This window comes from Leopardus geoffroyi, chromosome D3 (assembly GCF_018350155.1).
Source record: "Leopardus geoffroyi isolate Oge1 chromosome D3, O.geoffroyi_Oge1_pat1.0, whole genome shotgun sequence".
NCBI lineage: Eukaryota > Metazoa > Chordata > Mammalia > Carnivora > Felidae > Leopardus > Leopardus geoffroyi.
The window spans coordinates 55,766,618-55,783,150 of record NC_059339.1 but is presented as its reverse complement, the minus strand read 5'-3'; the positions used below and the strand labels follow the sequence as shown (position 1 = coordinate 55,783,150).

The window sequence follows — 16,533 nt, the reverse complement described above, 5'->3', positions numbered from 1 at the left end:
CCCACTTTCCTTGGGTTCACTTCAGTTGTTTTTCTTCCTGGTCTAACCCAAAGATTCAAACTATATGAATACGGAGCAACTCTCAATATTATATTGAAAGCGTTGGAGATAATTAAAGAACTTTTAACTTCCAGCTGTTACGTCACATGCTCCCAGAAAATAAGGCATAAGAGAAAAAAAATTCTTAAGCCAATAAAGAAAAAAGAAAAAGAAAAAACCCACCAACAATAGACAAAAGGGATTTAAATACTATAATGCAGAAAGTAGTATTTGATATACATTCTAATGGTAAATATTATACAGTGTTTAGGTTAAAAGGAAGAGGCAGAATTTATCTGCATATGGAAAAAAAAAATCACCTGACACATTTTGTGTTTATAAATAGAAGCTAACACTGTAGGGGAAAATCTGGACTACCGCCCACACAAGCATGATGTGCACTTCTTACCTTTCGGAACCCCCCTTTTTTGCCCCCGTTTATTCTGAAAGAGCTGTTTTTCTTCCTATTTAAACCTTACCTAAGCATTTTGGTGATGATTTAATTACCACATCTAAAAAAAGCCACCCAAGTGGTTCCTTTAAGAAAGAAGACATGTGACTGGTATTGCCAGGGCTGGGGGCCCTTAGTTTCATAAAGGATGAGTGTGTGAGAGGGAACATCTGCCGCATCATTTAAAAATGTGTTTTTAAAGGAGTGGCTCCTCCAACCTGTCCAAATGGCGTTATTTAACAAACAGGACATAATGAAGGTTTGGAGAAGCCTTATCCCCAAAATACCGCAGAGGCACAACCATTTAAACACCCAAGCAAAATGAGTAAATGAGAAATATCATCAGATTGAATGCACAAAGGGAACAGAAGGGATGGAAAACATAACAGAACTAGCAGTGGGGCTACTAAAAGGATGGGAGAACAATATTTTTCTGAACCGAGAACGTGTCTCATTGTACACTAAAAGCAGATGAATTGTTCCTGAGCCATGTCCCTAGTTTACTCAAGAACAAGGACACCTTTAAAAAGATGGATGGAGTAAAGGGTATATGGAATTGAACTTACATGATTTATGGAAGTTAAAAATTCACCTTAAAAATTACACAGAGTAAGAGGTAGTCACTAATCAAAAAAAAATTGAAATACTGGCAACCAAAAGTGGTGGATGCTAAGTGGCCTCAAATCTATGAACTGAAATCTATGTTCTACAAGTTTAGGCAATTGCTAGTTAAAAGAGTAAAATAATATAATACTGTCCTTACAGTAAAATAAAACTGAACCATATTTAGGGCTACAAGCCACAGGCTATCTCTCAAATCTGCATCTATCTGTATTTTATTACAATCACAAGATATTTCTTAAACCTTCTAATCTTTTACTTCTTATTGACTTTGTCTTACCCCATTCTGGGGTTTGTAACTGTACCCCAGTTATAAAATCTCTCATCAGAAATGCAGCTTCTCTTTCCTCAGGATGGCCCTGTAGCCAAGAGTTTCCTTAATCTCACATGACCCCAGAGAAAAATGCCAGCCTGGAGTACACAGTGAATCCCCCATGGTAGAGCTGATGTGGTAATGACAGTGATGAGTCTGGACATCTGCATATGCATCTGTCTCTAACAATACTGTGTGACAAGATCTCCTAAAATGCATCTTCTTCAAATGATGCAGAGACGCCCCCACCTTTGCCTCCAAATATCTTCGTGACTTGTGTCAGCTCTAGAAAAGAACATGAAGACAGCCAGGAAAATGCATTAATGTATGACTTGGCCGCTATGAGGAACAAAGGCAGGGAAGTGTAGGCACGGCTTCGTTTATGGTTTCAACCAAAAAAGATGAGGCATGGAGCAGTTCTGACTATTTGAGTTAAGGATACAAAATAATCATTATCTGGAAATCATTAAGGCCTATTTAACTGAAGAGACTGCTTTGGGTAATACATTTTTAGTTTCTTTGCTATATTTACTTTAAAAACATTTATGGTTAAAATACAACAAAATGTTAAACATCATAAATAAAATTTCCAAAAACCTCAACTATTGAGTCAAGAATCACGGAAAGCATAACTTTAGTGGATTCTGCAATGGTTACCATAGTGCAGTGGCTTCTAGCTTCAGGTGCATCAGAAGAACCTGGAGGGCTTGTTACAAGAGATTGTTGGGCTCCATCCCCAGAGTTTCTTGGAAATGTGATTTCACAAAGAGTTCCAAGGGTGTGCTAATGCTTCCTGTCTGAAGACCACACTTTGAGGAACATTGCTCTAGTACGGTAAGAACTTCAGGGTTAACTACAGAGTCAATAACTTGATTTGTTCTTTGGAAGAGTCTCCATGGACTGTTCTTTGTGATTGCTTCTGTGTCAACTGTTACTCTTCAGAATATTGGTTTCAAGCAGAAAATTCTTATCCCCATCTCTTGTACTTAACCTACTGAGCAGTGATCAAACAGCTTGACAAAACTAATACATTTATTTTTAATGTCTAATTTTACATCAAAAGAAATTAACATGAATGCTTGCTGGTAGATGCTCCCCAAAATTTTTTTTTTAATTTTTGTTTATTTATTTTTGAGAGAGAGCGAGCAGGGGAGGGGAGGAAGACACAGAATCCAAAGCAGGCTCCAGGCTCTGAGCTGTCAGCACAGAGCCCAACGCGGGGCTTGAACTCACAAACTGTGAGATCATGACCTGAGCCACAGTTGGATGTTTAACTGACTGCACCACCCAGGCGCCTCAGTACCCCCCAGAATTTAAACATGGATTTTGTGTTCACTATTTCCTTTTTAGCTGAGCAACATTTTCCAAGACACGTTCTGGTTCAAAACTGCTTTTCAGATGGATAATGTTCCTGGGAATAAAGAACACTTAGTGAGGATATGGTAGGGGCTGGGATGGTGAAGTTTCAGAATGCTGCCAGAAAAGACAGTCTATGAGAATTGCAAAAGTTTCCAACCTTGTCGTGGCCTGCAGCGATGGTTTCCCAGGAGAGGAAAAAGCATTGATTTGGAGGAGTAAGAACACTTCCACATGGTCCCTGAGCCTTAACACCGATGGAACGGTCTGTGTTCCCCTCCGCATCATTGTCCAAGTACTCACTCATCCCACTGACTTGTAAAGTGTTTATTAGTCAGAAACAGAGCAGCAGTAATCCCCTGTCATCCTCTGAGAGTCAACGTTGAGTGTTATTTTTCGGTTTACACTTGCATGAAAAATGTGGATTGGGCTTCTATGAAGATGAAGCAGAAGTAATTTTCCCTCTTCCTTCCACTAAGTACAACTAAAACCCTTGACATTATACATAAAATAAGCATAAAAGACTCTGAAGGTTGGAGAGAAGGCAAACCAGCTAGGGGCCTTAGGGCCCAAGGAATGACATAGTGGTGACTTTCTTGGGGTTTTGCATTGCTTCATATATCCCAGATGTGGAATTGAAGAAACTGGAAACCCAGAAAGGCCAATAGACACAGATGAAAAAAGGGAGGCCAACAAAAAGCATGCTTTGTCTAGCCAAAGGACGAGGAAAGGAGCAACATAACAAATAATAAAAAAAATATTTAGACAATAATGGCTTTATGCCAGGTATAGGAGACAGAAAAAAAATGTAGCCCTAAGACCTCCATCTTCAAAAGGCTGTACCAAGGAGCCCCATATTTCCTCATCCCCACTAACGTAATGGCCCAGAAGGCCAAGGACAGAGCTGGTACTTTCAGTCCCACCAAGTGGTAATGAGACTTCCTATCATCCACCCCTACTAGGTTGTCAATGGAGACTCTGTGGGGAGACTGAACTTTTACCCCTCCACCTGGCAAAATCAAGTCTCCCCTCCCTATCTCTATTGAGTGGTGTCATGGGAGGCCTACTGGAGAGTCAGGACTGTCATCATGGCCCAGGAATAATCAGATCCCTTTCTTGTCCCTATGTTGTGTATGGATTCCACTTGGGGAACAGAAAGTAGCACTTCCACCATTCTCAACAAGGGAGGAATCAGTGAAGACCTAGTGAGGAACTTGAATTCATAATCCCCACAGTAATGTGGCGCCCCCTTGGGTGACAAGGGAGACTGAGTGAGGAGCCTGCACTTCTCCCCCCACCTTGCAGGGATGAGGTGACACCATCCCCATTTTGCCCACTGGGGTGATATTAGTGGAAGACAACTAAAACAGAATGTTTAAATAAGATCCAGAGTGTCTTAACATAATAAGAATATGGCCAGGTTTCAATAGAAAACTATTCATCGCACCAAGAACCAGGAAAATCAGAAACTGAATGAAAAAAAAGACAATCTAGGGGCACCTGGGTGGCTCCGTCGGTTGAGCATCTGACTTCAGCTCAGGTCATGATTTCACACTTTGTGGGTTCAAGCCCTGCATTGGGCTGTATGCTGGCAGCTCAGGGTCTGGAGCCCGCTTTGGATTCTGTGTCTCCTTCTCTTTCTGCCCCTGCCCTTCTCTCTCTCTCTCTCTCTCTCTCTCTCTCTCAAAAATAAACATTAAAACAAAATTTTTAAATAAAAAAAGACGATCTATAGCTGCTAACAATGAGATAACAGAGAAATGTTAGAATTATCTAACAAAGTTTTTAAAGCAGCCATAATAAAAAAAATACTCCAATGAGCAATTTATGAACATACTTGAAAGAAAAAAGTAGAAAGTATCAGCTAGAAAAAAAAGAATACATGAGAAAAAACTAAATAGTGGGGCGCCTGGGTGGCTCAGTCGGTTAAGCATCTGACTTCGGCTCAGGTCATGATCTCACGGCTCGTGAGTTCAAGCCCCACATCGGGCTCTGTGCTGACAGCTCAGAGCCTAGAGCCTGCTTCTGCTTCTGTGTCTCCCTCTCTCTCTGCCCCTAACCCACTCACATTCTGTCGCTGTCTCTCTCAAAAATAAATAAACATTAAAAAAAAAAGATCCAAGAAAAAAACTAAATAGAAATTTTAGAACTAAAAAAAACCCCAATGATCAGATATAAAACATTGTGGGTAGGCCCAATAACAGAATGGAAGTGACAGAAGAAAGAATCTTTGCGCAAATTACCCAGTCTAGGGGCACCTGGATGGCTCAGTCGGTTGGGCGTCCGACTTCGGCTCAGGTCATGATCTCACAGTTTGTGAGTTTGAGCCCCGCATCGGGCTCTGTGCTGACAGCTCAGAGCCTGGAGCCTGCTTCACATTCTGTGTCTCCCTCTCTCTCTGCCCCTTCCGGGCTCATGCTCTGCCTCTCTGTCTCAAAAATAAATAAATGCTAAAAAAAAAAAATTACCCAGTCTGAACAACAGAGAGAACAGACTGAAACAACAACAGAGCCTCAGAGACATGTGTGTGGTAGGCTGAATAATGGCTCCCAAAGATATTCAGCCTGGTCCTAATTCCTGGAAGCTTATGTGGCAAAAGGGGATACTGTAGATGTGATTAAAGAGCTTGAGATATGGAAAATACAATGACTATCCAGGGGGGCCTTACATATAATCACAGTGCCCTTAAAAGAGGGAGTAAAAGGAGATTTAACCACAGAGAAGAAAGGAGGAGATGTGAATACAGAAGCAAGAGAATAGATTGGTGTGAAAAGGAATTGTGAGTCAAAGAATATTGGTAGCTTCCACTAGCTAGAAAAGGCAAGAAAATGAATTGTCCTGTTAAACCTTCAGAATAAACCAGCCCCGTCAACACCCTGACTAACCCAATGAAACTCATTTCTGACTTCCAGCCTCCAGAACTATAAACAAATAAATATGTGTTATAAAATAAGCTTATGGAAATTTGTTACAGCAGCCATAGGAAAATGATACTATAACAAAGATCTCACATTGGTACTATGGTACCATAATAAAAGATCTAACATTCATGTCTTAGAGACCTGGAAGGAGAGGAGAGGAGAAAATGGAGAAAGCTGAAAAAGTACTCAAAGAAATAATGCCTGAAAACTTCCCAAGTTTGACAGAAGACATAAATCTACAGATTCAAGAAGCTGAATAAATTTCAGTGCCAAAGAGAATAAACTCAAAGAATCCATGCTAATACAAAACATAGTTATATTTATGAAAACTAAAGGTAAAAAAAATCTTAAAAAAGACAAGAAATGACACTTACCTATAAGAGAAAACCAAGATGTATCACAGATGTTTCAACAGAAACCATGAAGGCCAAAAGGAAGTGGCACGTTTTTTTCAAGTGCTGAAAGAAAAGAATTGTCAACCTAGAATTCCATATCCAGTTAAAATATCCTTAAGGAATGAAGGGGAAATCAAGACATTCTCAGGTGAAGGAAAACAAAGATACTTTTTCACCAGGAGACCTGTCTGCTCTAAAAGAATGGCTAAGGAACTTTCAAAATAAAAAGGAAGCAATAAATGAAGGCATGTCAGAACATCAAGAAAGAAGAAAAATATGGATAAATACAATGGACTTTCTTGCTCCTCTCAAGTTTTCTACGTGGTCTTTGACATTTGAAGCAAAAATGTTAACACGGTGTGATGTATGCAGAGGAAATATTTGACAATTATACTATAAATGGCAGAGAATAAAAGGATGCAAAAGAAGTAAAGTTTCTATGGTTCACTAGAATTGATGAAATGTTAACTGACATAGATAGTGAAAAATTGTATGTATAGACAAATAAAAATAGAATTCTACAAAAGCTCACGTAACTGACAGAAAGGCAAGGGAAAACCCATAGAGAAAGTAAAAAAAAAAAAAAAAGAGAGAGAGAGAAACCAAAAAATGTACTGGCAGAAATAAGCCTAACATATTAATAATTGTAGAAAATGCAAATGGTCTAAATACATCAATTAAAAGATATTGGCAGAGGGGTGCCTAGGAGGCCCAGCTGGTTCAGTGTCTGACTCTTGATTTCAGCTCAGGTCATGATCTCATGTTGGTGGGATCAAACTCCGCATCCAGCTCTGAGGTGAAAGTGCAAAGCCTGCTTGAGATTTTCTCCCTCCCACTCTGTCTCTCTGCCCTCCCCCCTCAACAATAAATAAACATTTAAAAAAAAATAATGAAGCAGGGGATATCACTAGAGACACTGCAGACATCAAAAGAACAAAAATAAATATGTGCAACTCTATACAAATAGATTTGACAACTTAGATGAAATGAACCAATTCCTCAATAAACTTAAATTACCACAACTCACATAATATGAAAACAGATCATTTGAAAAGCCTATAAAATATTGTTATGGGCTGAACTGTGTCCTCCCAACATTCATATGTTGAAGTCCTAACTCCCTAGTCCGGAATATGATCGCATTTGGAGATAGGGCCTTTAAAAGGATGATTAAGTTTAAATGTGACAGTTAGGATGGGTCCTAATCCAATTTGACTGGTGTCTTTATAAGAAGTGGAAATCTGGACACAGAGACACCAAGGATGCACACACAGAGGAGAGACCATGTGAGGACACAGCAAGAGGTCAGCCATCTGCAAGCCAAGGAAGAGCGTGAGAAGAAAACAAACCTGCTGACACCTTGATCTTGGACTCCCAGCCTCCAGAACTGTGAGAAAATACATTTCTGTTGTTTAAGCCACTAGTCTGTGGTATTTTGTAATGCCCGCCCAAGGAAACTAGTACAAGCATTGAAGAAATTGAGTTCATCACTAAAAAATAAAATAAAAAACAAAACAAAACAAAAACACTAAAAAAGAAATCTTCCAGACTAGTTGCTTTCACTGAGGAATTCTACCAAATATTTAAAGAAGGATTAATACCAATTCAATACCAATTCTACACAATCTCTTCCAGAAAATAGGAGAGGAGGGAACACATTGTAACTCATTTTATGGAGCTCGTATTACTCTGATACCAATAACAAGGACAGTACCAAAAAAGAAAACTATAGACCAATATCTCTTATGAATATAAATGTAAAAATCTTTAACAAAATATTGGCAAATAGATTATACAAGAAATGATACACAATGGCTAAATGTGGTTTATTGCAGGGATGTAAAGCTGGTTCAATAGTCAAAAATCAATGTACTCTACCACAATAATAGGCTAGAGAAGGAAAATTAAATGAGTATCTCATTTGGTGGGAAAAAAAGCATTTGACAAAAATTAATACCTACTCGTGATAAACACACTCAGAAAAAACTGGACCTGAGGTGAAATTTTTCAATTTAATAAAGAACATCTACAAAAAATTTACTGCCGATATAATACATTACGGTGAAAGACAATCCTTTCACCTGAAGACCAGCAACATGGTAAGAATGTCCACTCTCAGCCCTCTAACATAATACCGGAAGTTCCAGTAGTGCAATAAGACAAGAAAACAAAAGGCATACAGATTAGAAAGAAAAAATAAAACTGTCCTTACTTGCAGATGATGTGATGGCCTACATAGACCATTCTAAGAAATTACAAAAGACATTTAGAGCTAAGAATTCATCAAGTTCCCAGGATACAGGTAAACATAAAAAAAAAAAAAACACAATAAATTCCTATGTACTTGTGATGAATATTCCAATAGGTGTGGTGATATAGCTCACTGTGGCTTTAATTTGCATTCCTTAATGGCTAATAATGTGGAACATCTTTTCACGTGAATATTTGCCATTTGTATATCTTTAGTGAAATGTCTTTTTAATGTCTTTTGCCCATTTTCTAATTGTTTGTTCGTTTGTGTTGGGGGAAACTGGGTAAAAGTGACGATGGGATCTCCCTGTATTATGTCTTACAATGGAAGGTGAATCTCCAATTATTGCAAAATAAAAGGCTTACTTAACAAATGCGGATTGGATCTATTCTAACTTTTCAAATTATGTTTGGCCATTTAAAATAAACATACGGTATGACTTTTATGTTTATCTGTATTACTTGTTACAATAATATGTAATAGTACATATGTTACTTTTGTCCATGTTGGTACAGGTGACAGAAGAAGATACAAACAGAGCTGTTCTCTTTTCTCTACCATGTCAATAGTATCAACTCTGTTCAGAAAACAGCTTGAGTGGTATATGCAGGTCTTGGCACTGTTCTTGGCTTGTGTGTATTGTCAAATAGGCTACATCATGCATTCGCTTAAAATAAACCAGAGCTTTATGTTCATTCCTGGACTATACATCCCCAATGAAAAAGAGAGATATCATCCATTTTTTCAGTTTAGTCTCTACTTTGCTGGTGATTTTATGTGGGGATTACCTTCCCATGCTGAAGTTCTAAAACATGGTTATTATTGATTCTTTTTGTTTCCTAATTTTTTAAAATGTTCATTGAATTTTGAGGGAGAGACAGAGCACGAGCAGGGCAGGGGCAGAGAGAGAGAGAGAGAGAGAGAGAGAGGGAGGCGCATAATCGGAAGCAGGCTCCAGGCTGTGAGCTGTCACCACAGAGCCCGATGCGGGGCTCCAACTCATGAGCCATGAGATCGTGACGTGAGCTGAAGTCGGATGCCCAACCGGCCAAGCCATCCAGTCGCCCCTTGTTGATTCTACTTTTACATTAAATCATAAGCCATTTTTAGGTAATAAAACTGTTGAAGGGAACTGGCTAATTTTATGTGGAAATCATTAATTTGTTCACTACTATTGTACTGTTCTTCCGCGTGGGCATAGGATTGGATTGCCCTTCTTTTCTATCTTCTGGTTAGGAATGGTTATATAATTTGCTTTGGCCAATAAAATATGAGTGGAAGTGGCAAGTCTTGATTACTGGTAGAAGCCTTTTACAACTTGTGGGTAATTCAACATGTTCCCATGTGCCTGATGAGAGATGAGAATGTTTGGATGATAGGGGCCTTATTAGCATGAATCTCTAAGAGAAGAGGATATAGAATAGAGTCTTTTACTGATAGACATGGGCACATGGCATTAGCAAGAAATAAACCTTTGTACTTTTCAGTCACTGAGATTTGAAAGTTGTTTAACTGCATAACCTAAACTATTATAACTTTATAACTGATTAACATATTTTATATTTACATCAAACACACACAATCCTCTGCAGTAGGACTCTATATATACAATGATATCAAATTGTAAACTCCAGTTCATGAATTGTTCATCAGTATACTTGATGTCATCTCCCACTCTGATAATCCCTCCCCCCCACACACACACACCCCACAAAGTCAGATCAAGACTTTGGTATGAATTAGAGCAATAGTTGACTAATGATTCCATGATATCAAGGTTTGTATGAAACTGAGCATACACAGAAGCGATGCATCACATTCTTGATAGGGATACCTAAGTCACAGAAAATGCATGCACTGCCTTAAGCATTTCCAATGGTTTCAAAGGAAAGAATCATGAACTTGTATGTGTGCTCTATGTACACAGTGGGATTACTATGAACATTCATCATGATCATCTGCATGTTACCCATCATTTTCAGGGAGAAATAACACTGACCAACATTTTCAGACACTGTGCAAAGATCTTCATATGCATTAGCACATATTTAACCAATTAGTACTTCACTTTGCTCATAACCTATCCCATGTGTCTTAGGTTAGCATTATCCAGATAATATTTAAAATTACTAAGTTTTTTTTTAATCATAACAATTGCTATGAGTCATGTCAGAAGATCCCAATGTAAAAATTAACAGGGTCTTCTAAATTTTACCAAGACAATTCAACAGGTGTTTCTATGTCTTACTTTATATCCTCTTTGTAGTGCATACTCTGGACACACATTGGGGGTAGGTGAAACAGATAACTTAAAATTCTTAAGTGTATTAATGGTCCCAGAACTTCCAGCTATTAAAGATATTCCCCAAATTATTTGAGATGCTTAAGTACATATCCTCGATGTTAAAAATTTCATTAGTTTAGGGGTGCCTGGTGGCTCAGTCAATTAAGTGTCTGACTTCGGCTCAGGTCATGATCTCATGGTTTGTGAGTTCGAGCCCCTCACCGGGCTCGGTGCTGACAGTTTAGAGCCTGGAGCCTGCTTCATATTCTCTCTCTCTCTCTCTGCCCCTCCCCTGCTCACACTCTGTCTGTGTGTGTCTCTCTCAAAAAAAAAAAAAAAACATTAAAACTTTTTTCTTTAAATTTCAATAGTTTCAAGTGCTGCTCAAATAACTATTTTTGAATTTAAAACTATGTAACATATAATGAGAAATTTCTCATAATCTAGCAGTCACAGGTGGCTAGGAATTCACGTATCTCTTCTTGCTTTATGTATATTTTGCCTGTAAAATATGGGGCAAAAGCACTGCCATAAAAGAAGTTCTATTTTTTTTTCCACTCATTTTCATTAAGGGAAAAGTAACCAAAAGATCAAGTTGGGAGGTGTTATTTCCAAAGATGATGGGAATTTAACGCACTAGTAAAACTATGACCTAGATGTTACACATTGATAGTTAACAGTGTGGAGTACAGTATTAGAATACTTGAATTTAGGGTTCATCTCTACTTCTATGCTAGTGGTCATGATTATTGTTCTCTTTGTGCTTCAGTTTCCCATTCTGTAAAGTGTGTGTGTGTGGGGGGTGGTAAATACATGCAGACCTCTAGGCCATTGTGAAGCATACACAAGTTAATTTTTACATAGCCCATAGAATAACCAGCACATAGTAAATATTCAATACATTTAAATGGATTTAAATTGTAATACAGGGGTGCCTGGGTGGCTTAGTTGACTTAGCCTCTGACTCTTGATTTCGGGTCAGGTCATGATCTCACAGTTCCTGAGTTCAAACCCCACATCTGGCTCCGTGCTGACAGTGTGGAGCCTGCTTGGGACTCTCTCTCTCCCTCTCTCCTTATCTCTCCCTCTCCCTCTCTCTCTCTCAAAATAAATAAAATAAAACTTCAATTGTTAATACATGCGTCCCCAGCATATTCATCAGTTAATATCACCTCCCTTACTCTGGGGCCTCTTCTGTTCTCTTGGACACTTTAGAGCATGTTAGGGACTGTGTGAAGAATCAATTGCATTTCTGTTTTGAGACATTCTGCCACTTTAACAACTACCAGACACACACACACACACACACACGCACACACAACTACTTTTTAAAATTCAAAATAAATTGTTGAGGCAAAGAAAGAAAAGGATTATGTTTCACTAAACTTAAATATCTTTCTACACATATAATAATAACCACGTAAGGGTACCACATGCTCTATATGCTTTAAAAGTTATTGATAGTTTTGTAAACCCCACCATGTCCCAAGATGGATAACGAGGGTAAATAGTATTGCTCCTCGTGAATAGAGAAGTCTAGTGATAACCAGAGTGGGACAAAGGTCTCTGATTCAGAAAATAATTCAGTAAAGATTCATGAAAGCATTTAAGAAGACAATTGACTTAGTCAACAGCTCCTCATGTGTCATTCCTCCACATTCCTGTGACTGCTTGGATATCTTGTTCTGTCTGGTGCAGAATCCTCTATTGCAATTCCTATAGAATTCTTTCTTTCAGAGAACTTACCTCAATTTGCAAATAAACATTTGTAGAATTAGTTTACTAAAGCCTCACACCCTCCATGTCGGCAGGGCTCACTCATCTTTCTGCTTAATGCTGGTCCCCAGTTCCCCATCGAGCACCTAAAACAGAGGGACCCTCAGGAAGCAGAGACAGCTTTCCCTAAACTGAAGGTATGGGACGTGAAAGGAAAAAGTCATGCCAAATCTACCAGGCGAAGTACAAGTAGCAAAGGAATGCTTTTTCTAAAATAAGTAACAGAGGCCAGAAAATCGGAACAGTTCTGAGTCAGATAAGAAAGGTTATACTTATGCCTTAATAACAATCAACATTTTGTATAAATAGACTTGAAAACTTCAAATTCAAGTTTCAATGTCAAAAACACTGTGTCTGATGGCAGGCAACTGTTTTGACCACAGCTCTGCACTCTGGTATCCCAAAATAAAATGGAAGCCATAGTTTGGGGTGTGGAGGATGTTAACCACTGAAGGATGGGATGATTTTTTTTTCATGTCCAAAGAACACGTTTCCATGTAGTTCCGTTGGATCCTAGTCTTTTCACTCATAATGTTGAATAATTATGGGTTTGAAATATGTATACTGAATTTAATTAAACTGAGAGACAAGAATTAAAGAAAGCGATGAATGTCAAAATAATTTGAAACTGGTAATGTGAAGGAGCAATTACATTTACTTGAAAAAAATAATAGATGAAGACTTAAGAGAGACATCCGCCCAATAAAATGCATATCATGAAAGCTCAATGATAAGCTCAGAGAAGGTAATTGCCTAAATGTGTGCAGTTGGGAGTTTGCCCCATTGATACCCTTCTTCACATCACGGTTCATGTAAAACAAGTGGAGATTTTTAAAGTATTTCAACTTAGAACTAATGAGAAATTTTGATTTCAACCTTCACTGCTACATAACTTTGTACAAAGCACATACAATTGGCTAAAAGGTACAGACATACATGAACACCCTCAAAATATAACCTGCTTTTAGTCACTGATAGTTGAAAGAGAATTGCATAATTCTTTTAAAACTGCCTAACCTCTTGTCAGAGTGATTGGATTAAAGATGATTAACTTGTTCAAAGATAACGGTGCTCTGAAGAAAATGATGGCTGTGTTTTGAGCAAAGAACAGACTAATACCTTAGGAAGTTTAAAATTAAGTGCAAACAAAAGTATCAATTCAGCCATCTGCTTTGTAATAATTTACTTGGCCGATAATCTTAACTGAACATCTTAACTTTGCTGATAAATGCTACTTTAGTCTATAATTGTTGTAGGTAATTTGGTTAATTGTGACAAAAGTACTCAAAGGATATTTGCTATAATTTATATTTATAATCCACTTTTAATAGTGGTATTAAAAATTAGAAAACATTGTGTCCAATGTCTAGCATAGTTAAGACGTTCATCTTGGTAGAGAAATGTAGTCAATATATGAAACAGAGACGACTTTAGGCACAATGGGGTACCATATATATGCCTAGATAGATAGATAGATAGATAGATAGATAGATATAGAGATAGATGGATAGATAGATAGATAGATAGATAGATAGATATCTGTATATAATGCTTAAGAGTGCATTGAGAGCCCAACTGGGCTCTAACATTTAATAACTGTACAACTTTGGGTAAGTTATCTCACCTCTCTGTGTCTACATTGACTCAACTGTAAAAGGTGGATAATATTATTAACTACCCCTTATGTTGCTGTAGGGATTAAATGAATGAAAGCATACAGAATTGTACCTGGAACGGATGGAGAGTGTTTTTTCCTAAAGTTTCTACCTTTGGAATAAGCAAGAGAAGTATGTTTTTTTTTTTTTTGTAAAAGAAATTAGTAACAATATAGGCTTCTGTCATGTTCAAAAGTAAACACAAACACGTTAATACCAAGTGATCCTAATAGAGAACAAGAACACTCGAACGTAAACATCAACTCAAAAGACCAATTTTTTTTCAAAGCAAGAATGAACCTAATGGTGGTAAGCTTCACTGCAAGTGTACATCCAGGATACCCCCACCCCCACCAGGCTCCACACTTATCTTCTCAAAGCCATGCCCCAAGCCTGCCGAAGAGGAAAGTTTCACTACCGAGTCCCAGGAATGGTACCGTTGAGCCCGGCACCGCCGTCGGGCCACCCCTCTTCTCTCCTTGGCTTTGGTCTCTCGGCAGACACCTCTCTGTCTCCCACTCCAGGCGTCAGGAAGAACCCTTCGTCCGCCCTCCGCCCAGCGGAAAACTCCAAAATGGGCAACAGGCTATAACAGCTGGGGCCACTCACCGCCGCCCCGGACCCACATCCGCTGCCCGCCACCCCCCAGCGCCGAGCGCCCACTCCCACACGGCATCCGCCCGGGGAACCGCAGTGCCTTGCAACACGCGCAGACGCCGCCGGCTGCAAGGGACCCATCGCAGCCTTCCCGGTCGCTAAGCACCCCCCCCCTCCCCAGACCGCTCCCCAACACGAGTGCCATCCCTAATGGAGGTGGCCACGCCACCTCCCAAAGGCTCGGCCCGCGAGGACGACCGGGAGCGCAGCGCCGACCACAAAAACAACTCGAGCCGCGCCGCGACGGGGCCGGCTGCCATCGCCAGCCCGGGAGCGGCGCGGCGCGGCGGCGACAGCGGGGGCTGCGGCACACGCGGCCGGGCCTCCGCGGGCGGCCGAGATTTACCTGCGCGGCCCCGCGCCCCCGGGCCGGCCATCCTGCAGCAGCCGCTACCGCCGCCCCGCGGGCCCGAGGCGCCGCCCGCCGCCCGGGGAGGCGCCGCGCCGCAGTCCTGGCTGCGGCGCCCGGCACATGGTTGGCGCTCGCGGCGGCCGGCGCCCGCGCACAGGTGGGAACCCCGCGAGTGGGCGTTGGGGCGATTCCCTTCCCCAGCCGGCGCTCGCCGCCCGCTTCCACTCTTGACTTTGCCGGTGCGCGGCGCCTGCCCTTGCTCCGGCAGCGGAGCCGCCTGTGCCCGCGCCCCGGCGCCGTGGGCGGCTGCGGTCCCTGCGCAGCTCGGGCTGCGCGTCATGTGCATCTCCCGCCTCGCCGCTCGCTCCGCGGCACCGGGCGGCCCGGGGGGCAGCGCTCGGCGGCCCGGCCGGCCGGCGCCCACTCCCCGCCCGGCACACGGACCCCCTCCACCCCCGCGCCCTCCCCCATCCCGGAGCTGTCAAGGAGGAAAACGCCTTACACACACCTTGGAATGGACGGGCGCCTCAGTCACCGACTCGCCAAACTCTTAGAAGGTGTCCATTGGTCTGTAGGGAGGTTTGGGCATGGAGTAGGAGCCGCTTTCTTATTATTTAATAATGTTGGAAGTGCCGGGTCCGCTGCCAGAGTTGTGGGTCATGTGGGCACAGCAGAGGCTGGCTGCTGCCAGTACCAGGGTTTCCTGAGGATCCTGAAACTATGATCTCATCCTCCTCATCCGCCTCCCCCGCCCCTCTCTCCGCGGGCGCGCACGCACAGCACACACACACATACACACACATGCACACACGCGCACACACGCACTCACACTGCATGCACTATCCTCCTTCCTTGACCGAAATATTCCTCCAGGGAAATACAGTGTTCATGCTCTTTATTGAAAAAAAAAAAAAAAAAAAATCCTCCTGGATAGAGATTGTTCTCTTTCAAAGCTTGATTTATGTGCTTTGTTTATTTGCTACAGTTTTCCCTCACACGTGCAAGGGATGCGAACAGAGCCTCAGAATTAAAATTAAAAATAATCATCTTCTTATGTTGACCCAGATTTTGGTGAGAACCCAAGAACTCACACAGTATAATTTCAATTTGAAACAGAGGGGATAATATACCAGGCTTGAATGTGGAATAGTGCTAACACCTGAGATGTATGCAGTGGGTTTCCTTCCCAAGCTGCAAACATTTCCCAAACATTACCTCATTTATTTGCAGAGGAGGAGGTGGATGAGAAGGCAAATAGTATTTTCACCTCAGAGATACCAGAGCATGAAGCATAAGTCAGATAACATGACTTATCCAAGTACACGTAAGTCAAAATCTCACTATAAATATTAACTGTACAGCTACTCACAAGTTGCTAATTCACTATCATCAATCGCTGGAAACTTAGGTTACTGAAAATATGAAGATATTCTTGATTATTTTAAAGTTACCAACTACCTTG

General features: G+C 40.8%; 1 protein-coding gene across 1 annotated transcript in view; it reads right to left on the bottom strand.

Annotated features, from left to right (window-relative positions):
• DTNA (dystrobrevin alpha) overlaps positions 1 to 15,794 on the bottom strand; it is a 359,261-nt gene extending 343,467 nt beyond the window's left edge. The window contains exon 1 of the mRNA XM_045458370.1: positions 15,580 to 15,794. The gene's annotated coding sequence lies outside the window, so the exon portion shown is untranslated. The remainder of the gene's footprint in view (positions 1 to 15,579) is intronic.
• Positions 15,795 to 16,533: the final 739 nt, after the last annotated feature.